Source organism: Pseudophryne corroboree, chromosome 8 (genome assembly GCF_028390025.1).
Source record: "Pseudophryne corroboree isolate aPseCor3 chromosome 8, aPseCor3.hap2, whole genome shotgun sequence".
Classification (NCBI taxonomy): Eukaryota; Metazoa; Chordata; class Amphibia; order Anura; family Myobatrachidae; genus Pseudophryne; species Pseudophryne corroboree.
In genome coordinates, this window is record NC_086451.1 from 373,926,725 (window position 1) to 373,949,899 (window position 23,175).

Genomic DNA, 23,175 nt, shown 5'->3' on the forward strand with positions numbered 1-23,175 from the left:
GGGATCCCGGAGGTCAGTATACCAACAACGGGTTCCAGCCATCAGAATGCTGGCAGCGGGGTGAGCGCAAAGAGTCCCCTTGCTGGCTCACTGCGCTCACCATGCTACGGGCTCGCTGCGCTCACCACAGGTTCTATTCCCACTCTATGGGGTATATGCAATTGCGGTCGAATTCCCGAAATTGTCGAATTTCGGGACTTTTTCGCCCAAAAAAAAAAATCGACAATGCAATTCAGTACTTTCCGTCAAAAAAACGGACTATCAAAATTCGACTTTTTGAAATTCGACTTTTGTCAAATTCGACTTTTCTGCAATGATACAAGTGCTGCAATTCGACCAAAGTATATTCAATTGAAGTTTGGAAATTCGACAACAGTGCTTTTAGACAGTAAATTCGTCATTTACAATCCGCCACACTTTGGTAGGTGAAACTAATAAAAAAAATTTAAAACATGTTTTTTTTTGTGGTTTTTTTTCTTGGTAATAGCATATCTATTTATATTAGAAGGGATTAGGTACTTGGTTTGTCTTTTTTGGTGGCACAAGTATTATTTATATATTTTTAAAAATATATATATATATATTTTTTTTTAGATGGAATGGTAAAATCCCAGAAAAAAATGGCGTGGGGTCCCCCCTCCAAAGCATAACCAGCCTCGGGCTCTTCGAGCCGGTCCTGGTTCTAAAAATCCGGGGGAAAAATGGACAGGGGATCCCCCGTATTTTTAAAACCAGCACCGGGCTCTGCGCCTGGTGCTGGTGCAAAAAATACGGAGGACAAAAAGAGTAGGGGTCCCCCGTATTTTTTACACCAGCATCGGGCTCCACTAGCTGGACAGATAATGCCACAGCCGGGGGTCACTTTTATACAGTGCCCTGCGGCCGTGGCATTAAATATCCAACTAGTCACCCCTGGCCGGGGTACCCTGGGGGAGTGGGGACCCCTTCAAGCAAGGGGTACCCCCCCAGCCACCCAAGGGCCAGGGGTGAAGCCCGAGGCTGTCCCCCCCATCCAAGGGCTGCGGATGGGAGGCTGACAGCCTTGAGGAAAATGACATGAATATTGTTTTTCCCAGTAGTACTACAAGTCCCAGCAAGCCCCCCCTGCAAGCTGGTACTTGGAGAACCACAAGTACCAGCATGCGGGAGAAAAACGGGCCCGCTGGTACCTGTAGTACTACTGGGGAAAAAAATACCCAAATAAAAACAGGAGACACACACCTTGATAGTAAAACTTTATTGCACACCTGCCGACACACATACTTACCTATGTTGACACGAAGCAGTCGGTCCTCTTCTCCAAGTAGAATCCACGGGTACCTGAAAATAAAAATAAGAATTTACTTACCGATAATTCTATTTCTCATAGTCCGTAGTGGATGCTGGGGACTCCGTAAGGACCATGGGGAATAGCGGCTCCGCAGGAGACTGGGCACATCTAAAGAAAGCTTTAGGACTATCTGGTGTGCACTGGCTCCTCCCCCTATGACCCTCCTCCAAGCCTCAGTTAGGATACTGTGCCCGGACGAGCGTACACAATAAGGAAGGATTTTGAATCCCGGGTAAGACTCATACCAGCCACACCAATCACACCGTACAACTTGTGATCTGAATCCAGTTAACAGCATGATAACAGAGGAGCCTCTAGAAAAGATGGCTCACTACAGCAATAACCCGATTTTTTTGGTAACAATAACTATGTACCAGTATTGCAGACAATCCGCACTTGGGATGGGCGCCCAGCATCCACTACGGACTATGAGAAATAGAATTATCGGTAAGTAAATTCTTATTTTCTCTAACGTCCTAAGTGGATGCTGGGGACTCCGTAAGGACCATGGGGATTATACCAAAGCTCCCAAACGGGCGGGAGAGTGCGGATGACTCTGCAGCACCAAATGAGAGAACTCCAGGTCCTCCTTAGCCAGGATATCAATTTTGTAGAATTTTACAAACGTATTTGCTCCTGACCAAGTAGCTGCTCGGCAAAGTTGTAAAGCCGAGACCCCTCGGGCAGCCGCCCAAGATGAGCCCACCTTCCTTGTGGAGTGGGCATTTACAGATTTTTTGGCTGTGGCAGGCCTGCCACAGAATGTGCAAGCTGAATTGTACTACAAATCCAACGAGCAATAGTCTGCTTAGAAGCAGGAGCACCCAGCTTGTTGGGTGCATACAGGATAAACAGCGAGTCAGATTTCCTGACTCCAGCCGTCCTGGAAACATATATTTTCAGGGCCCTGACAACGTCTAGCAACTTGGAGTCCTCCAAGTCCCTAGTAGCCGCAGGCACCACAAATAGGTTGGTTCAGGTGAAACGCTGAAACCACCTTAGGGAGAAACTTAGGACGAGTCCTCAATTCCGCCCTGTCCGAATGGAAAATCAGATAAGGGCTTTTTTAGGATAAAGCCGCCAATTCTGACACGCGCCTGGCCCAGGCCAGGGCCAACAGCATGACCACTTTCCATGTGAGATATTTTAACTCCACAGATTTAAGTGGTTCAAACCAATGTGACTTTTGGAACCCAAAACTACATTGAGATCCCAAAGTGCCACTGGAGGCACAAAAGGAGGCTGTATATGCAGTACCCCTTTTACAAACGTCTGAACTTCAGGGACTGAAGCTAGTTCTTTTTGGAAGAAAATTTGACAGGGCCGAAATTTGAACCTTAATGGACCCTAATTTCAGGCCCATAGACACTCCTGTTTGCAGGAAATGTAGGAATCGACCCAGTTGAATTTCCTCCATCGGGCCTTACTGGCCTCGCACCACGCAACATATTTTCGCCAATTGCGGTGATAATGTTTTTGCGGTTACATCCTTCCTGGCTTTGATCAGGATAGGGATGACTTCATCCGGAATGCCTTTTTCTCTATCGTCCTAGTGGATGCTGGGGTTCCTGAAAGGACCATGGGGAATAGCGGCTCCGCAGGAGACAGGGCACAAAAAGTAAAGCTTTAGGATCAGGTGGTGTGCACTGGCTCCTCCCCCTATGACCCTCCTCCAAGCCTCAGTTAGATTTTTGTGCCCGGCCGAGAAGGGTGCAATCTAGGTGGCTCTCCTAAAGAGCTGCTTAGAAAAGTTTAGCTTAGGTTTTTTATTTTACAGTGAGTCCTGCTGGCAACAGGATCACTGCAACGAGGGACTTAGGGGAGAAGAAGTGAACTCACCTGCGTGCAGGATGGATTGGCTTCTTGGCTACTGGACATTAGCTCCAGAGGGACGATCACAGGTACAGCCTGGATGGTCACCGGAGCCTCGCCGCCGGCCCCCTTGCAGATGCTGAAACAAGAAGAAGGTCCAGAATCGGCGGCATGAAGACTCCTCAGTCTTCTTAAGGTAGCGCACAGCACTGCAGCTGTGCGCCATTTCCTCTCAGCACACTTCACACGGCAGTCACTGAGGGTGCAGGGCGCTGGGAGGGGGGCGCCCTGGGAGGCAATGAAAACCTATTTTTGGCTAAAAATACCTCACATATAGCCTCCGGGGGCTATATGGAGATATTTAACCCCTGCCAGAATCCGTTAAGAGCGGGAGACGAGGCCGCCGAAAAAGGGGTGGGGCCTATCTCCTCAGCACACAGCGCCATTTTCCCTCACAGAAAGGCTGGAGGGAAGGCTCCCAGGCTCTCCCCTGCACTGCACTACAGAAACAGGGTTAAAACAGAGAGGGGGGGCACTAATTTGGCGTTAGAAATATATAAAAAAGATGCTATAAGGGAAAACACTTATATAAGGTTGTCCCTATATAATTATAGCGTTTTTGGTGTGTGCTGGCAAACTCTCCCTCTGTCTCTCCAAAGGGCTAGTAGGTCCTGTCCTCTATCAGAGCATTCCCTGTGTGTGTGCTGTGTGTCGGTACGTGTGTGTCGACATGTATGAGGACGATGTTGGTGAGGAGGCGGAGCAATTGCCTGTAATGGTGATGTCACTCTCTAGGGAGTCGACACCGGAATGGATGGCTTATTTAGGGAATTACGTGATAATGTCAACACGCGGCAAGGTCGGTTGACGACATGAGACGGCCGACAAACAATTAGTACCGGTCCAGACGTCTCAAAAACACCGTCAGGGGTTTTAAAACGCCCGTTTACTTTAGTCGGTCGACACAGACAGGGACACTGAATCCAGTGTCGACGGTGAATAAACAAACGTATTCCTTATTAGGGCCACACGTTAAGGGCAATGAAGGAGGTGTTACATATTTCTGATACTACAAGTACCACAAAAGAGGGTATTATGTGGGATGTGAAAAAACTACCGTAGTTTTTCCTGAATCAGATAAATTAAATGAAGTGTGTGATGACGCGTGGGTTCCCCCCGATAGAAAATATGGGCGGTATACCCTTTCCCGCCAGAAGTTAAGGCGCGGTGGGAAACACCCCTTAGGGTGGATAAGGCGCTCACACGCTTATCAAAACAAGTGGCGGTACCGTCTATAGATAGGGCCGCCCTCAAGGAGCCAGCTGAGAGGCTGGAAAATATCCTAAAAAGGTATATACACACATACTGGTGTTATACTGCGACCAGCGATCGCCTCAGCCTGGATGTGCAGCGCTGGGGTGGCTTGGTCGGATTCCCTGACTAAAAATATTGATACCCTTGACAGGGACAGTATTTTATTGACTATAGAGCATTTAAAGGATGCATTTCTATATATGCGAGATGCACAGAGGGATATTTGCACTCTGGCATCAAGAGTAAGTGCGATGTCCATATCTGCCAGAAGATGTTTATGGACACGACAGTGGTCAGGTGATGCAGTTTCCAAACGGCACAAAGGTGTATTGCCGTATAAAGGAAGAGGAGTTATTTGGGGTCGGTCCATCGGACCTGGTGGCCACGGCAACTGCTGGAAAATCCACCGTTTTTACCCTAAGTCACATCTCTGCAGAAAAAGACACCGTCTTTTCAGCTTCAGTCCTTTCGTCCCTATAAGAGTCATATCTGCCCATGGATAGAGGAAAGGGAAGAAGACTGCAGCAGGCAGCCCATTCCCAGGAACAGAAGCGTTCCACCGCTTCTGACAAGCTCTCAGCATGACGCTGAGACCGTACAGGACCCCTGGATCCTACAAGTAGTATCCCAGGGGTACAGATTGGAATGTCGAGACGTTTCCCCTGCGCAGGCTCCTGAAGTCTGCTTTACCAAGGTCTCCCTCCGACAAGGAGGCAGTATGGGAAACAATTCACGAGCTGTATTCCCAGCAGGTGATAATTAAATTACCCCTCCTACAACAAGAAAAGGGGTATTATTCCACACTATATTGTGGTACTGAAGCCAGAAGGCTAGGTGAGACCTATTCTAAATCTAAAAAAATTTGAACACTTACAAAGGTTCAAATCAAGATGGAGTCACTCAGAGCAGTGATAACGAACCGGGAAGAAGGGGACTATATGGTGTCCCGAGACATCAGGGATGCTTACCTCCATGTCCCAAATTTGCCCTTATCACTAAGGGTACCTCAGGTTCGTGGTACAGAACTGTCACTATCAGTTTCAGACGCTGCCGTTTGGATTGTCCACGGCACCCCGGGTCTTTACCAAGGTAATGGCCGAAATGATGGTTCTTCTTCGAAGAAAAGGCGTCTTAATTATCCCTTACTTGGACGATCTCCTGATAAGGGCAAAGTCCAGGGAACAGTTGGAGGTCGGAGTAGCACTATCTCGGATACTGTTACAACAGCAGGGGTGGATTCTAAATATTCCAAAATCGCAGCTGATCCCGACAACAAGTCTCCTGTGCTTAGGGATGATTCTGGACACAGTCCAGAAAAAGGTGTTTCTCCCGGAAGAGAAAGCCAGGGAGTTATCCGAGCTAGTCAGGAACCTCCTAAAATCAGTGCATCATTGCACAAGGGCCATGGTAAAAAAATGGTGACTTCCTTCGAAGCAATTCCAGTCGGCAGATTTCATGCAAGAACTTTTCAGTGGGATCTGCTGGACAAATGGTCCGGATCGCATCTTCAGATGCATCAGCGGATAACCCTATATCCAAGGACAAGGGTGTCTCTCCTGTGGTGGTTACAGAGTGCTCATCTTCTAGAGGGCCGCAGATTCGGCATTCAGTTTTGGATGTTGGTGACCACGGAGGCCAGCCCGAGAGGCTGGGGAGCAGTCACACAAGGAAAAAATTTCCAGGGAGTGTGATCAAGTCTGGAGACTTTTCTCCACATAAATATAGCTAAGGGTAAATTTATAATGCTTTAAGCTTAGCAAGACCTCTGCTTCAAGGTCAGCCGGTATTGATCCAGTGGGATAAAACATCACGGCAGTCGCCCACGTAAATAGACAGGGCGGCACAAGAAGCAGGAGGGCAGTGGCAAAAACTGCAAGGACTTTTCGCTGGGCGGAAAATCATGTGATAGCACTGTCAGCAGTGTTTCATTCCGGGAATGGAAACTGGGAAGCAGACTTCCTCAGTAGGCACGACCTCCACCCGGCAGAGTGGGAACTTCATGGGGAAGTTTTCCACATGATTGTAAACCGTTGGGAATTACCAAAGGTGGACATGATGGCGTCCCGTCTGAACAAAAAACGGGACAGGTATTGCGCCAGGTTAAGAGACCCTCAGGCAATAGCTGTGGACGTTCTGGTAACACCGTGGGTGTACCAGTCGGTGTATGTGTTCCATCCTCTGCTTTTCATACCTAAGGTACTGAGAATTATAAGACGTAGAGGAGTAAGAACTATACTCATGGCTCCGGATTGGCCAAGAAGGACTTGGTACCCGGAACTTCAAGAGATGCTCACAGAGGACTTATGGCCTCTGCCGCTAAGAAGGGACTTGTTTCAGCAAGTACCATGTCTGTTCCAAGACTTACCGCAGCTGCGTTTGACGGCATGGCGGTGGAACGCCGGATCCTAAGGGAAAAGGCATTCAGGAAGAGGTCATTCCTGCCCTGGTCAAAGCCAGAAAGGAGGTGACGGCACAACATTATCACCACATGTGGCGAAAATATGTTGCGTGGTGTGAGGCCAGGAAGGCCCCACGAAGAAATTTCAACTCGGTCGATTCCTGCATTTCCTGCAAACAGGAGTGTCTATGGGCCTCAAATTGGGGTCCATTAAGGTTCAAATTTCGGCCCTGTCGATTTTTCTTCCAGAAAGAATTGGCTTCAGTTCCTGAAGTCCAGAAGTTTGTCAAGGGAGTATTGCATATACAACCCCCTTTTGTGCCTCCAGTGGCACTGTGGGATCTCAACGTAGTTCTGGGATTCCTCAAAACACATTGGTTTAAAACCAGTCAAATCTGTGGATTTGAAGCATCTCACATGAAAAGTAAACATGCTCTTGGACCTGGCCTGGACCAGGCGAGTGTCAAATTGGTGGTTTTTTTCTCAAAAAAGCCCATATCTGTTTGTCCATTCGGACAGGGCAGAGCTGCGGACTCGTCCCCAGTTCTCTCCCTAAGGTGGTGTCAGTGTTTCACCTGAACCACCTTATTGTGGTGTCTTGCGCCTACTAGGGACTTGGAGGACTCCAAGTTGCTAGATGTGGTCAGGGCCCTGAAAATATAGGTTCCAGGACGGCTGGAGTCAGGAAAACTGACTTGCTGTTATCCTGTATGCACCCAACAAACTGGGTGCTCTTGCTTCTAAGCAGACTTTTGCTAGTTGGATGTGTAATACAATTCAGCTTGCACATTCTGTGGCAGGCCTGCCACAGCCAAAATATGTAAATGCCCATTCCACAAGGAAGGTGGGCTCATCTTGGGCGGCTGCCCGAGGGGTCTCGGCTTTACAACTTTGCCGAGCGGCTATTAGTCAGGGGCAAACACGTTTGTAAAATCCTACAAATATGATAACCTGGCTAAGGAGGACCTGGAGTTCTCTCATTCGGTGCTGCAGAGTCATCCGCACTCTCCCGCCCGTTTGGGAGCTTTGGTATAATCCCCATGGTCCTTTCAGGAACCCCAGCATCCACTAGGACGATAGAGAAAATAAGAATTTACTTACCGATAATTCTATTTCTCGGAGTCCGTAGTGGATGCTGGGCGCCCATCCCAAGTGCGGATTATCTGCAATACTTGTACATAGTTACAAAAATCGGGTTATTATTGTTGTGAGCCATCTTTCAGAGGCTCCGCTGTTATCATACTGTTAACTGGGTTCAGATCACAGGTTGTACAGTGTGATTGGTGTGGCTGGTATGAGTCTTACCCGGGATTCATAAATCCTTCCTTATTGTGTACGCTCGTCCGGGCACAGTATCCTAACTGAGGCTTGGAGGAGGGTCATAGGGGGAGGAGCCAGTGCACACCACCTGATCCTAAAGCTTTACTTTTTGTGCCCTGTCTCCTGCGGAGCCGCTATTCCCCATGGTCCTTTCAGGAACCCCAGCATCCACTACGGACTCCGAGAAATAGAATTATCGGTAAGTAAATTCTTATTTTTTCTTCAGGATCCGTGCTGGAGCAGGTCCCTTCTTAGAGGTAGAGGCCACGGATCCTCCGTGAGCATCTCTTGAAGTTCCGGTTACCAAGTCCTTCTTGGCCAATCCGGAGCCACGAATATAGTGCTTACTCCTCTCCATCTTATCAATCTCAGTACCTTGAGTATGAGAGGCAGAGGAGGGAACACATACCCTGACTGGTACACCCACGGTGTTACCAGAGCGTCTACAGCTATTGCCTGAGGGTCCCTGGACCTGGCGCAATACCTGTCGATTTTTTTCCCAACGGTTTATAATCATGTGGAAGACTTCTGGGTGAAGTCCCCACTCTCCCGGGTGGAGGTCGTGCTGAGGAAGTCTGCTTCCCAGTTGTCCACTCCCGGAATGAATACTGCCGACAGTGCTATCACATGATTTTCCGCCCAGCGAAGAATCCTTGCAGCTTCTGCCATTGCCCTCCTGCTTCTTGTGCCACCCTGTCTGTTTACGTGGGTGACTGCCGTGATGTTGTCCGACTGGATCAACACCGGCTGACCTTGAAGCAGAGGTCTTGCTAAGCTTAGAGCATTGTAAATGTCCCTTAGCTTCAGGATATTTATGTGAAGTGATGTCTCCAGGCTTGACCATAAGCCCTGGATATTCCTTCCCTGTGTGACTGCTCCCCAGCCTCGCAGGCTGGCATCCGTGGTCGCCAGGACCCAGTCCTGAATGCCGAATCTGCGGCCCTCTAGAAGATGAGCACTCTGCAACCACCACAGGAGGGACACCCTTGTCCTTGGTGACAGGGTTATCCGCTGATGCATCTGAAGATGCGACCCGGACCATTTGTCCAGCAGGTCCCACTGGAAAGTTCTTGCGTGGAATCTGCCGAATGGGATTGCTTCGTAGGAAGCCACCATTTTACCCAGAACCCTTGTGCATTGATGCACTGAGACTTGGCTCGGTTTTAGGAGGTTCCTGACTAGCTCGGATAACTCCCTGGCTTTCTCCTCCGGGAGAAACACCTTTTTCTGGACTGTGTCCAGGATCATCCCTAGGAACAGAAGACAAGTCGTCGGAACCAGCTGCGATTTTGGAATATTGAGAATCCAATCGTGCTGCCGCAACACTACCTGAGATAGTGCTACACCAACCTCCAACTGTTCCCTGGATCTTACCCTTATCAGGGAATTGTCCAAGTAAGGGATAACTAAAATTCCCTTCCTTCGAAGGAATATCATCATTTCGACCATTACCTTGGTAAAGACCCGGGGTGCCGTGGACCATCCATACGGCAGCGTCTGAACTGATAGTGACAGTTCTGTACCATAAACCTGAGGTACCCTTGGTGAGAAGGGTAAATTTTGACATGAAGGTAAGCATCCTTGATGTCCCGAGACATCATGTAGTCCCCTTCTTCCAGGTTCGCAATCACTGCTCTGAGTGACTCAATCTTGAATTTGAACCTCTGTATGTAAGTGTTCAAAGATTTTAGATTTAGGGGGGCGTGGCCTGGTCGTGGATGCAGGAGGCTGTGCAGCACACGAGCTCCTGAGATAGTAGCAGTTTTAACTGCTAAATTGTACTAGTACTCGGGGAATTATCACCCCCTATCTATCTGCCCGGGCCCCCCAAGCATCGACCAGGGTGGTTGCGGAGCCGGCGGGTGCCCCCTGTACCCGTGCGGGTTGCGGCCTACCCTGCTTGCTGGAGCCGGGACCTCGCGCTCGGAGCAGCCGCGGACCGGAAGTTCGGTGCCCTGCGGCGGAGGGCCGAGAAGGAGCCGTCCGCATTACCCCTGAAGCCCCTACACCACTCACCACTCCACATCTGTTCTAGGTGAGTCTCTCCCTGGCCGTGCCGCTCGGTGCGGCGGTCCCCCGTGTACCCGGCGGTCAGCTTGCTGTGAGAGGCGCCGGTCACGTGGTGCCGCTGCCGGGGCCGAGCGCGGCCGCCGCTGCACACAGCGAGTCTCCTGGGACCCCTCCTGGGCTTCGGAGACCCAAGCCACTGCCACCACTGAGTGTACCCCGTAAGTGGGGTCTATATATATACATGGGGCATACAGGCACCTGCAGTGAGTGACCTGGCGGCGCCATTTTGGATCCTGGCAGTCACCTGGAAAAGCACCCACATTAAGAGTTGCTGAACTAGGGGGATTTCTAGCCCTGCGGCCAACTAAGGTGTCGGGGAAGGGAGCTGCCGACACAGAACTCCAGCCTAACCCTGAATGCACATTCTTAGCCTGACATAGAGAAGAGAGGCTCCCCCTTGTGGATCCTTGTCACATCTCATCTCACCTCTCCTATTGTTATACTTGTCTGTATTATAACAAAGCACCTTGCCTATGAAAATTCACCGCAGTGCGATCAGCAAGTCTCCACTCAAAAGGAAATAGATGCCTCCTCCTGCCGCCATGTAGGGCCGTCTCGAGGGAGGCCGGCTGACGCCTTCTGACACGTTCTATCACCCAAACGACCACAGATCTGTCTTGCGGACTCTGCAGTCTCTCGCTAGGTCCGACATGATAACGCATCCACCCAGGTATGTCTGTAATTAAGCGACTTACCGAACGCACTCACCACTGCATATGACACTCTCTTCTACAAGGTGGCGACATAGGGATTTGTGAATATCAGCCCCAAGCCCTGGGATACGGGTCCGGGGGAGTAATCAAGGTATGACCTGAAGTACTGGGTCGCCCGACACCCCTGCTCCAGTACTGGCCGTGCAGGCTCCGACGCCCAAACCCCCTTCCTGCCACCCATGAGCCGCAGGAGACGTAGGGGAGTAAAAACCCCTGCTTGCCAGTCTGACGTCACCCCCCGCACAGATTTAAGAAGGTTTCGCAATCTCCGGAAAGATACAGATATGGCGACTCCATCGACGCCTTCCTCTCCGGCACATGCTGAGAGGTTGGAGAAGCAAGGTGAACCCAGGGTGATTACACCAGATAGAAGCCCCGCTGGACAGCAGGACATGCAGAAGGTACTCGCCCTCCTGCAGACTCTGCCCACTAAAGCGGACTTTACATCTTTGGAGAGTAAACTGCGGGATGTGGTCCACTCTGAGGTGTCCTCACTCCGGTCGGAACTGACTCAGCTGGGCTCTCGCATTGAAATATTGGAGACCAGGGGAGAGGACTCCAACGCTTTTCAACACGCATTGGTGGATACTATCAGACTTCAAGCGGAGGAGATTCAGAAGTTGCACGACCATCTTGATGATATAGACAACAGGGGTCGTAGAAACAACCTGCGGGTGAGGGGCATCCCTGAAGACATACCACAGCAAAGCATCCCGGATGCCCTGAATAAGATCTTTGGTGCAGTCCTGGAAACCGACCCGAACGACCCCATCATCTTCGACAGGGCACACAGAGCACTGCGCCCCAGAGGCTTGCAGTCCGACCGTCCAAGAGACATTATTTGCCGTCTACACTACTACAGCCAAAAAGAAGAAATAATCAGGAAACTTCGTAACGCCGGTGACCTAGACTTCAACGGCTCACCTATTCAGGTCTTCCAGGACCTTTCTGGTCACACCCTACAGTCTAGACGTCAATTAAAACCACTAACAGATGCCCTTCGCAAAAACAGCATCAAATACAGATGGGGATTTCCCTTCAGCATCACAGCAACTAATGATGGCCGGTCTGCAACGATCAGGACCCCTGAGGATGTAACCCCCTTCTGCTCCACCCTATCTATTGACCCAGTACTGGTCCCCGATTGGCAATCCGTAGGCTCGAGGATTCGCCCCCCCCAACCGCCCCAGGCTGATATGCCTTTCCAAACCGTGGGATCCCCCTCAGCAGCACAGAAACGGAACCGCTCCCTTCCGTCCCCGTCATCTTCATCATCCTACTCGGCTACGAAGACCTAATCACCCCACCTTTGGAGTGGCATCTTTCTCTCACTACCCACGTTTGATTGGAATAAAGAGGACTGCTTCAATATGTCGAGTCACTGCGGGAGGGACCACGGCTCCTACAGAAAGACTCCCTCCCTTGAGGCACCCTGAGGTTGAGGGACACGATGCCTCCCGGGTCACCGTCTCTATGTTTGATAGTCACATCATGCCCGAGAGACATGGCCACTCAGTTCCCCGAATAGAGGGAGACAGAAGCAACTTTGTCACGGTCTTGACTGCATTACCATAGTTCGGTTACAGTATTGCCCTTATTGTTGCGACATGCAATGTTCATATTATCGTGGTCGTTAATTATGTTACACTGACACAGTCCGTGTTGGAGGGCCGATCCGTCCCTCCCTTGTTACCCCACTTACACCGCAATGTTTGGTCCTGGTACGATCGACGGGAACATTGTCCCCGTCGTTCGTTTCACCAGGAGCGGTGTTATGTTTTCATTTGTTCAAATGTTCTATATTGTTTCGCTTTTCTGTTCTATTGTTCTTCCTCTGTCCGCTACTTTCTCCCCTTCTCTTCTTCAGGTTCTCTCCTCCTTCCCAAAACTACCTAGGCACTCCAACGCCCAAGCCCTACCCTATGCCGATGGGACCGGTGTCAGACCAGACTTACTATTTCTTTTTGGAACAGGTAAAGGGCGTTACTAAAAGTAGTTTCTATTAATGCCCGGGGACTCAACATTCCTGAGAAGAGGTCAAGGGCCTTACGAGAATTGAAAGCCGAGAAAGCAGACGTTGCCTTTGTGCAAGAAACCCACTTTAAAGAAGGGGTGGCCCCCTCTCTCGGGAATCGAGACTTCCCTACAGGGTATTTCTCAAATAACGTGGAGGGTAAGACTCTGGGGGTAGCGATCCTATTTGCCAGACATGTCGCCCTGGCAGACGTTGTTTGCCATAAACTTGTCCCTGGCAGGGCTCTCCTTATAAACTGCACTATCGCCAATAGAGCCTTTACCTTTCTTAATGTTTATGCCCCCAACAAGATACAGCCGGGCTTCTTGGAAAGAGTTCTCACACAAGCCCAACCACACATTAATGGGGTCCTGCTCTTTGGCGGGGATTTAAACTGGTCATTGGAACCCAGACTAGACTCCTCCAACCCCTCCCCTAGGTATTCGGACAAATTGCACCGTAGAGTTAGGAGGATACTACATAACTTTCAACTCATAGATGTCTGGAGGATACAACACCCCTCCACTCGAGATTTTACCTTTTATTCACACCCTCACAATACTTACACTAGGATTGACTACTTATTTATCCCGCATAGATTTTTGCACCTGGCTGAGGCATCTGCTGTGGGCAACATGTCCTGGACAGACCATGCTCCTGTCTCTTTGGGGATACGTCTGTCCCCTGCCCGCCCGAACTCCTACACGTGGAGACTAAACGAGATGGTCATCCAGGATCCCGGTTGCCAGCAGCAGATCAGAGAGGCTATAGCCAACTATATCGAAGTTAATGACACAGAGGGAATCTCCAAAGTGGTAGTTTGGGAGGCCCATAAATGTGTAATAAGGGGAAAACTTATTCAACTGGGCGCCCATAGGAAAAGACAACATATGGCGGCACGGGAGGCCTTGGTACAAAAAATTCAAGCCTTAGAACTTCTCCATAAATCTAACATGTCTGATGACAACCTACAATCACTACTAAAGGCGCGGAAGGAATTGGACTCGCTTATGTCCCACAAATTGAAGTTAGAAGCTAGGAAATGCCGTAGTCGTTATTTTCTGTGGGGGAACAAGCCTGGGAAGCTGCTGGCGCGGGCTCTCCAGGCCCAGCGCGCGGCAGCGTTTATACCTAAAGTAAAAACGCATACGGGAACAACACAACACACCACGACTGAGATAGCAGCAGCCTTCCGACACTATTACACCCAGTTATACAATCTAAGAGGCCCCACGGAGGCAGAATCTGACCTCTCCCGAAAGGCCTCTATTGCAGAGTTTTTACGTGAAATTAACTTCCCCACTCTTACACTTGAAGAAGTTGAGTCACTTGAGAACCCCTATACTCTGGCAGAGCTTGAAGAGGCTGTCAAAGCCACCCCGAATGGCAGGAGTCCGGGCCCTGACGGCTTCTCTTTAGCATATTATAAGACATTTGGGGATGTTTTGCTACCTCTGATGCTTAGAGCCTTTAATCAGGTTTCAGACCAGTCCCTCTTCTCCCCCCAGTCTATGTTAGCACATATCACAGTGATTCATAAGGAGGGCAAAGACCCGTCACAATGTTCCAGCTATAGACCCATTTCCCTGCTAAATGTGGACCTGAAGCTTTTCGCCAAATTAATGGCGAATCGATTAAAACTCTTACTCCCAAAATTAATACACTCGGACCAGGTGGGTTTCGTTCCGGGCCGCGAGGCCAGGGACAACACCACGAAGGTGCTGGATTTAATTTATTACGCATCAACTTGTAAATCCCCCTCCATTCTCCTCTCAACAGACGCAGAAAAAGCGTTTGACAGAGTGGACTGGGATTTCCTGCTGGGGGTGTTGGAGCACATGGGCATGGGCAGGGTAGGCCTCCAGAGAATTAGGGCCCTGTACTCCGGCCCCGCTGCTCGCGTTCGTATCAATGGTGAATTATCAGACCCGTTCCAGATACGCAATGGCACTCGCCAGGGGTGTCCTCTGTCACCACTCATTTTTGTGCTATGTATGGAGACCCTGGCGAGGGCCATCCGCCAGAATGTTGACATCACAGGGCTACAGGTGGGGACGAAGGAGTACAAGCTTGCCCTGTTTGCAGATGACCTTCTTGCAGTGATTTCTAATCCTTTGACCTCTATACCCAACCTTCTTAAAGAGTTCAAGCGTTTTGGCACTCTCTCCAATTTTAAAATTAATTTGTCAAAATCTACAGCAATGAATTTAACACTAGACCAGACCAGCCTCCAAGTACTACAATCTATCTCGCCCTTTGCATGGCACCCAACACAATTAAAATATCTAGGAGTAATCCTACACAGGGATGTTTCACAGATTTACCAATTAAATTTCCCCCCATTACTATCAAAACTTCAATCTGACCTCTCCAAATGGGGTGGGAAAAAAATCTCATGGATAGGGAGAATAGCGGTTATCAAAATGAATATTTTGCCCAGAATTCTTTATCTACTACAAACTCTGCCGGTCACTATCCCTCGACCATGGTTTCTCTTACTACAACGAAAGATCAGAGACTACATTTGGGCGGGACGTAAACCCCGATTTAAGCATGAGATCCTATTTAGACGAAAACATCAAGGAGGCCTTCAACTCCCCCACTTTCTATCCTACTACCATGCAGTACTCCTTACGAGGGTCATGGAGTGGAGTAGAGAACTCCACAGGAAACAATGGGTAGACATTGAACTGGCCTCTCTCCCCTCTCTTAACCAGAACTCCCCCTGGCTTTCTAAGGTCCCCCAGGTATTGCACCCACTAGCCGGCCCCATCTTTGCGTGCTGGCGCCTTTTACGCTCCCTCCCGCATCTTTCAACACACCCCTCCCCACTCTCACCGTTATTTGGGAATCCAGAGTTCCCCCCAGGGTGTCACTCCCTGTCGTTTTATCTGTGGCAGGAAAGGGGCATCCTGAGAACTAACCAACTGCTGGACTCATCTGGTATAATACCTTTTCCCGAACTGCAAAATAAATGGAATTTACCCAATAAGGAAATCTGGAGATATCTCCAAATTAAACATTATTTACAGACTTTTTGCTCTTCTGGAAAGGGTATACGAGCACTGACTCTATTTGAACAGATGTGCCTCTCCCACACATACCCTAGACACACTCTCTCTACGTTCTACAAATGGATCTTGAACCATAGATTTTCTTCCCAACCAAAATTTGCCAGGGACTGGGAGCTAGACTTGGGGGGTTTGGTGACCACAGATGATTGGGAGGGTGTTTATAAAAATACCTTCTCATTAACTACAAATGTGCTAGTCTTAGAAACTCACTACAAGGTACTTACAAGGTGGTATAGATGCCCAAATGTCCTTGCAAAAATTTATCCTGGAGTACCCAACACGTGCTGGAGATGCGGGACCGCATTAGGTACCCCACTACACATATGGTGGGAATGCTCGCTTTTGCAACCATTTTGGCGCAAGGTGGTGGAGACAGCTAGCATTATCCTTGGGGAAGACTTACCCTTATGCCCGGGTTTTTGGTTATTAAATCACACGCGTATACCTAGACACCAGCTTAAGAAATCACTACTTCGCCATATCTTGAGCGCCTCTAAGGCAGTGATTCCAGTCCACTGGAAATCAACGGTGCCCCCCACTATGAGTGAATGGACGGCCCGCTTAGATCACTATATGGCAATGGAAGACCTTATACTATCTTTGGAAATGAGAAACACTTCCTTCATAGCTACTTGGAGCCCATGGCTGGAATACAAAACCACAACACATCACAAATCCTCTCTTTAAGAGAAACCCATCCGCCATGCCTACAGCAGTTATATGATATAAATTACGGCTAAAGCTCCTTAGGATAGGAGGAGAACCCCCCCCCCCTTTCCCAAACCTTGTCTCTCTACGCTTCCCTTCCTTTTACTCCTCTACATTGAGAGTAACACTACTCCTAATTCTTGTCTTTTTCTCCCTACCTCCCGCAACCCTTCTTCCCTCTCCTACTTCTACTCCTTCTCTTTTGCTTCAAGAAGTTGTAATCCACAAAATGTATTTGACCATACTCCTTTATGCCTTGTTTATATTTCTTTCTTTGGAGACGAGACGCATATGGGGATGAGGGATATCCCTCTTCACGAGTCTTTCTGTTTTACGTGGTACTGAATTTCACCAGAGGATGTTTCTCTGATGGTACTAGATGATATAGAAATGTTTTTGCAACTTCCTGTCTTCTTTTTGTTTTGTTATGTTTTGTTTTTTCTTCTCTTATGATCATTTCGAAACTTCAATAAAAACTATTTGCAAAAAAAAAAAAAGATTTTAGATTTAGAATCGGTCTCACCGAGCCGTCCGGCTTCGGTACCACCACAGTGTGGAATAATACCCCGTTCCCTGTTGCAGGAGGGGTATCTTGATTATCACCTGCTGGGAATACAGCTTGTGAATGGCTTCCAAAACTGTCTCCCTGTCAGAAGGAGACATCGGTAAAGCCGACTTTAGGAAACGGCGAGGGGGAGACGTCTCGAATTCTAATTTGTACCCCTGAGATATCACCTGAAGGATCCAGAGGTCTACTTGCGAGTGAGCCCACTGCGCGCTGAAATTCATTTAGACGGGCCCCCCACCGTGCCTGATTCTGCTTGTAAAGCCCCAGCGTATACTGAGGGCTTGGCAGAGGCGGGAGAGGGTTTCTGTTCCTGGGAACTGGCTGATTTCTGCAGCCTTTTTCCTCTCCCTCTGTCACGGGGCAGAAATGAGGAACCTTTTGCCCGCTTGTCCACGAAAAGACTGCGCCTGATAATACGGCGTCTTCTCATGTTGAGAGGCGACCTGGGGTACAAACGTGGATTTCCCAGCTGTTGCCGTGGCCACCAGGTCTAAAAGACTGACCCCAAATAACTCCTCCCCTTAATAAGGCAATACTTCCAAATGCCATTTGGAATACGCATCACCTGACCACTGACGTGTCCATAACCCTCTACTGGTAGAAATGGACAACGCACTTAGACTTGATGCCAGTCGGCAAATATTCCGCTGTGCATCACGCATATATAGAAATGCATCTTTCAAATGCTCTATAGGCAAAAATATACTGTCCCTATCTAGGGTATCAATATTTTCAGTCAGGGAATCCGACCACGCCGACCCAGCACTGCACATCCAGGCTGAGGCGATTGCTGGTCGCAGTATAACACCAGTATGTGTGTAAATACATTTTAGGATACCCTCCTGCTTTCTATCAGCAGGATCCTTAAGGGCGGCCATCTCAGGAGAGGTTAGAGCCCTTACAAGCGTGTGAGCGTTTATCCACCCTAGGGGGTGTTTCCCAACGCACCCTAACCTCTGGCGGGAAAGGATATAATGCCAATAACATTTTAGAAATTATCAGTTGTTATCGGGGGAAACCCACGCATCATCACACACCTCATTTAATTTCTCAGATTCAGGAAAACTACAGGTAGTTTTTCCTCACCGAACATAATACCCCTTTTTGGTGGTACTCGTATTATCAGAAATGTGTAAAACATTTTTCATTGCCTCAATCATGTAACGTGTGGCCCTACTGGAAGTCACATTTGTCTCTTCACCGTCGACACTAGAGTCAGTATCCGTGTCGGCGTCTATATCTGCCATCTGAGGTAACGGGCGCTTTATAGCCCCTGACGGCCTATGAGACGTCTGGACAGGCACAAGCTGAGTAGCCGGCTGTCTCATGTCAACCACTGTCTTTTATACAGAGCTGACACTGTCACGTAATTTCTTCCAACAGTTCATCCACTCAGGTGTCGACCCCCTAGGGGGTGACATCACTATTACAGGCAATCTGCTCCGTCTCCACATCATTTTTCTCCTCATACATGTCGACACAAAAGTACCGACATACAGCACACACAGAGGGAATGCTCTGATAGAGGACAGGACCCCACTAGCCCTTTGGGGAGACAGAGGGAGAGTTTGCCAGCACACACCAGAGCGCTATATATATATATACAGGGATAACCTTATATAAGTGTTTTTCCCCTTATAGCTGCTGTATAGTTAATACTGCGCCTAATTAGTGCCCCCCTCTCTTTTTTAACCCTTTCTGTAGTGTAGTGACTGCAGGGGAGAGCCAGGGAGCTTCCCTCCAACGGAGTTGTGAGGGAAAATGGTGCCAGTGTGCTGAGGAGATAGGCCCCGCCCCCTTATCGCGCACAGAGCCAATCAGCAGAGTGCAAGGACGCTGATTGGCTGAAGGGACCTCAGTGACAGCAGTCACGTGGGGTCCCGGCATTCGGGGAAAGGGGTCTCATGTGTCAACATGGGACCCCTTTCAGTCTGGTGGTCGGGTGTTCGTGTTTTTTTTTTGCCAAGTACGAGGATTTTATCTCTGGACGTGGATTTATCTCTGGACACTGGCAGGTGAGTATAATTTTTTTCACAGGTACACTCGGATCGTCGGAGACTGTGGCAGTCGGCGTGTCAACATAGGTAAGTGTGTGTGTGTCGGCAGTGTGTAATAAAGTTGTACTTGTCACGGTGTGTGTCTCCTGTTTTTATTTGGGTATTTTTTTTTCAGTAGTACTACAGGTACCAGCGGGCCCGTTTTTCTCCCGCATGCTGGTACTTGTGGTTCTCCAAGTACCAACTAGCGGGGGAGGCTTGCTAGGACTTGTAGTACTACTGGGAAAAACAATATTCATGTCATTTTCCTCAAGGCTATCAGCCTCCCATCCACAGCCCTTGGATGGGGGGGACAGCCTCGGGCTTCACCCCTGGCCCTTGGGTGGCTGGGGGGGGACCCCTCGATTGAAGGGGTCCCCACTCCCCCAGGGTACCCCAGCCAGGGGTGACTAGTTGGATATTTAATGCCACGGCCGCAGGGCACTGTATAAAAGTGACCCCCGGCTGTGGCATTATCTGTCCAGCTAGTGGAGCCCGATGCTGGTGTAAAAAATACGGGGGACCCCTACTCTTTTTGTCCCCCGCATTTTTTGCACCAGCACCAGGCGCAGAGCCCGGTGCTGGTTTTAAAAATACGGGGGATCCCCTGTCCAATTTTTCCCCGGATTTTTAGAACCAGGACCAGCTCGAAGAGCCCGAGGCTGGTTATGCTTTGGAGGGGGGACCCCACGCCATTTTTTTCGGGTTTTTACCGTTTTCCCCCGTTTTTTGTAAATCGCTGCAAAATCCGTCAAATCAGCCGTTTTTCGCCCGCGGGACTGTCGAATTCGTTTTCCATTGAATATGGTGAATTTCGGCAACCACTTGCCGAAATTGGACGGTCAAATTGTGTAGAATTTAAAAACGGCGATAATTTGCCGCGATTCGCCGCTAATTGCATATACCCCTATGGGTGTAGTGGACACCCATGAGTGGAAATAGCCCTGGCGCATCGGTCGCCATTCTCGGAGGTCGGGATCGCTGCTTTGGTATGCTGACTACCGGGATCCCGACCGGTGGGATATTAACTACATCCCCTTCAAACACACTATGATGTCTTCAAGCATAAATATGTATAAGAAATGGAAACAACAACATCATAAAAAAGATTAAAATAATTAATTACAATATTTGTATTTACAGCTCAATTATCCCTTAATATGTATTATACACTACACCTATTTGTAATTGTTACACTCCAAAGACGTGGTCGATGACATTTTATGTAGACTAATAAGCTTGCTCTTATGGTGCCCATACACTTGTGTGATGCCCGCAGGGCATCGCACCGGCAGTTCAGGTGTGATTTTATCACACCTGAACTGCCAAAGTGATTACCATGTGATAAATCGCATGGTAATCACGTGAGGGGCACGTCACCGCCGAGTGGGCGGGTGCCCATCGCGCATCGCAGTGTGATATATCGCATGTGTTTTAAAAACACATGCAATCGCACTGCGATGCGATAAATATTAAGTGCAGCATTTACTATTTTGCGATGTGATATTCGAGCATCGCGTCGCAGGGTGCTCAATATGTGCATACAATCATGAGATTGATTGCACAGATGCAATCAAAATGGCAAACTTGTATACTATATTGTACAAGTGGGTGTAGTATTCTATGCTGGCTGTCGGGGGCCCGGCGCACAGCATACCAGCGCCGGAATCCTGACCGCCGGCATACCGACAGCGTGGTTAGCACAAATGAGTCCCTTGCGGGCTCGCTGCGGGCATGATGGCGCTCTACGCACGCCACACTATCTATTCTCCCTCCAGGGGGGTCGTGGACCCCCAAAAGGGAGAAACGGTGTCGGTATGCCGGCTGTCAGGATTCCGGCGCCGGTATACTGTGCTCCGGGACCCCGACAGCTGGCAAACTGAAGACTACCCTGTAAAACTTTAGAAATATATTTTTCTGTGTAACAGGTTTTTAAATAAATATTTATTCCCTTACACTGTCAAATGAAGCCTGATCACCTCAAAAATATACAGTTCACTAGTCATTTCCAACTAAACAAATATTTGCAATATTACAGCAGCCACTGATTGCAGGCATCTCAGTGCAGTAAAGAGAATTCTATATTTGTTATATTCCCAGTTGGGGTGCAGGTCATTAAAAAAAAAAAATCATTCTGTTTGCTCACTGCAATTATTGTTTGAAAGTCTGTCCCACACCCTAATCACCTCGGATAATTACGTAATCTGTTACCAACAAACTTGTTTTTCCACTAGTTGCATGTGAGTCTCGTATTTTCCTTAAATAGAGGCAAACTGATTAAGGTCAGTATCATCGGTACTATCCTTTCAATGTTCCTCTCCATTTACTTAGAACACTACTGCTTAAATTGCTAGAGAATTAGGGCCCCTTCTATCTGCCATTCTTTGTGATTATAGGTAAAATTACAGATGGAACAGTGATAATTCTCATCGGTAAACCTTCAACCTGTGGTCACCATCCCATCGGTCAGGATCCCGCCGGTCAGCATACTGATGCCTGGATCCCAGCCGAGCGCAGCGAGCCTGCAAGGGGCTTCATTGCGCTCGCACCCCTGCCGGCATTCTGGTGGCCGGGATCCCAGTGTCGGTATGCCGACCGCCAGTCGCCCATCTCCAATTCCAAATGAACTGCTATTAGATAATATTACTGGCGGGTCTACCAGAGTTGCGGCTCAGTGGAAAAGGGTCCTTGAAAAATAAGGACCCGGGTAAGGCTGCAGTGCAGACGGATGACCCAGGTCCCGGTAAAAGCCTATGGAAAGCCGGCTCACCGGCACTTGGAGATCACGGGGGTAATTCTGAGTTGATCGCAGCTTCAAGTTTGTTAGCAATTGGGCAAAACCATGTGCACTGCAGGGGAGGCAGATATAACGTGCAGAGGGAGATAGATTTGGGTGTGGTGTGTTCAATCTGCAATCTAAATTGCAGTGTAAAAATAAAGTAGCCAGTATTTACCCTGCATAGAAACAAAATAACCCACCCAAATCTAACTCTCTCTGCACATGTTATATCTGCCTCCCCTGCAATGTACATGGTTTTGCCCAATTGCTATCAAAAATCCTGCTGCAATCAACTTGGAATTACCACCCATGTCTTTTCCAAGCACCGACAGAGAGAAGACCCATCACTATCCAGGGTCCAGCCTGCGGTGTGAACAGGGTGTCAAGCCACTGTGACACGGCTTGAAACAGTGTTCAATTACCCAGGTCAGACCCAGGTTTTTAGTGGAAAATGGGTATCAAACACCCCTCTCAACAACGATACAATTCTCACCACATTAAATGCATTAGAAAATTAATTGGGATGTCCTGGATAGAACTCAAAATACATGTCCTGCTAAGTTTTATTTTTTTAGTGCTCATTTTTATGCTTAGGGGGGGATTTTTTAATTCACCCATTACATTTTTATTTGTTAAAAAAAACAAAACAGGCTTTACCACAATTTCTTTGCCCAATGGTTTTATCAGGCAATTCAATTGCAGCCCGTTTCTTCAGTGTAAAAATTACCTGTTTTTGGGCGAAAATACACAGGATCTGGGATAAATACCTGGATCCATGTGTTTCCACGGCCACGATCGCGAAAGTTATTGTAGATTTTTTTTAATCCTGTCTGGTGTTAGGTGAAAAAAGTCCTGATAGTGTCAACTATTGGGGACAATTAAATAACCCCTGGGATTATCAATTAGCCACGATAATTTACTGCGGCTAACTGAATCCCCCCTTTAATGTCTTTTCTCTGGTTGCTCCATGCATTTATTTATCATAAATTCTATAAGACAGGGCCATCTACCAGTTCCTAGTAGAGTTAAACACAATAAT

The 23,175-nt window shown here is 48.6% G+C and overlaps 1 protein-coding gene across 2 annotated transcripts in view; it reads right to left on the reverse strand.

Annotated features, from left to right (window-relative positions):
- Positions 1–23,175, reverse strand: part of LOC134949163 (sphingolipid delta(4)-desaturase/C4-monooxygenase DES2-like) — a 180,094-nt gene that overhangs the window by 17,991 nt on the left and 138,928 nt on the right. The gene's annotated exons all lie outside the window — the stretch shown is intronic.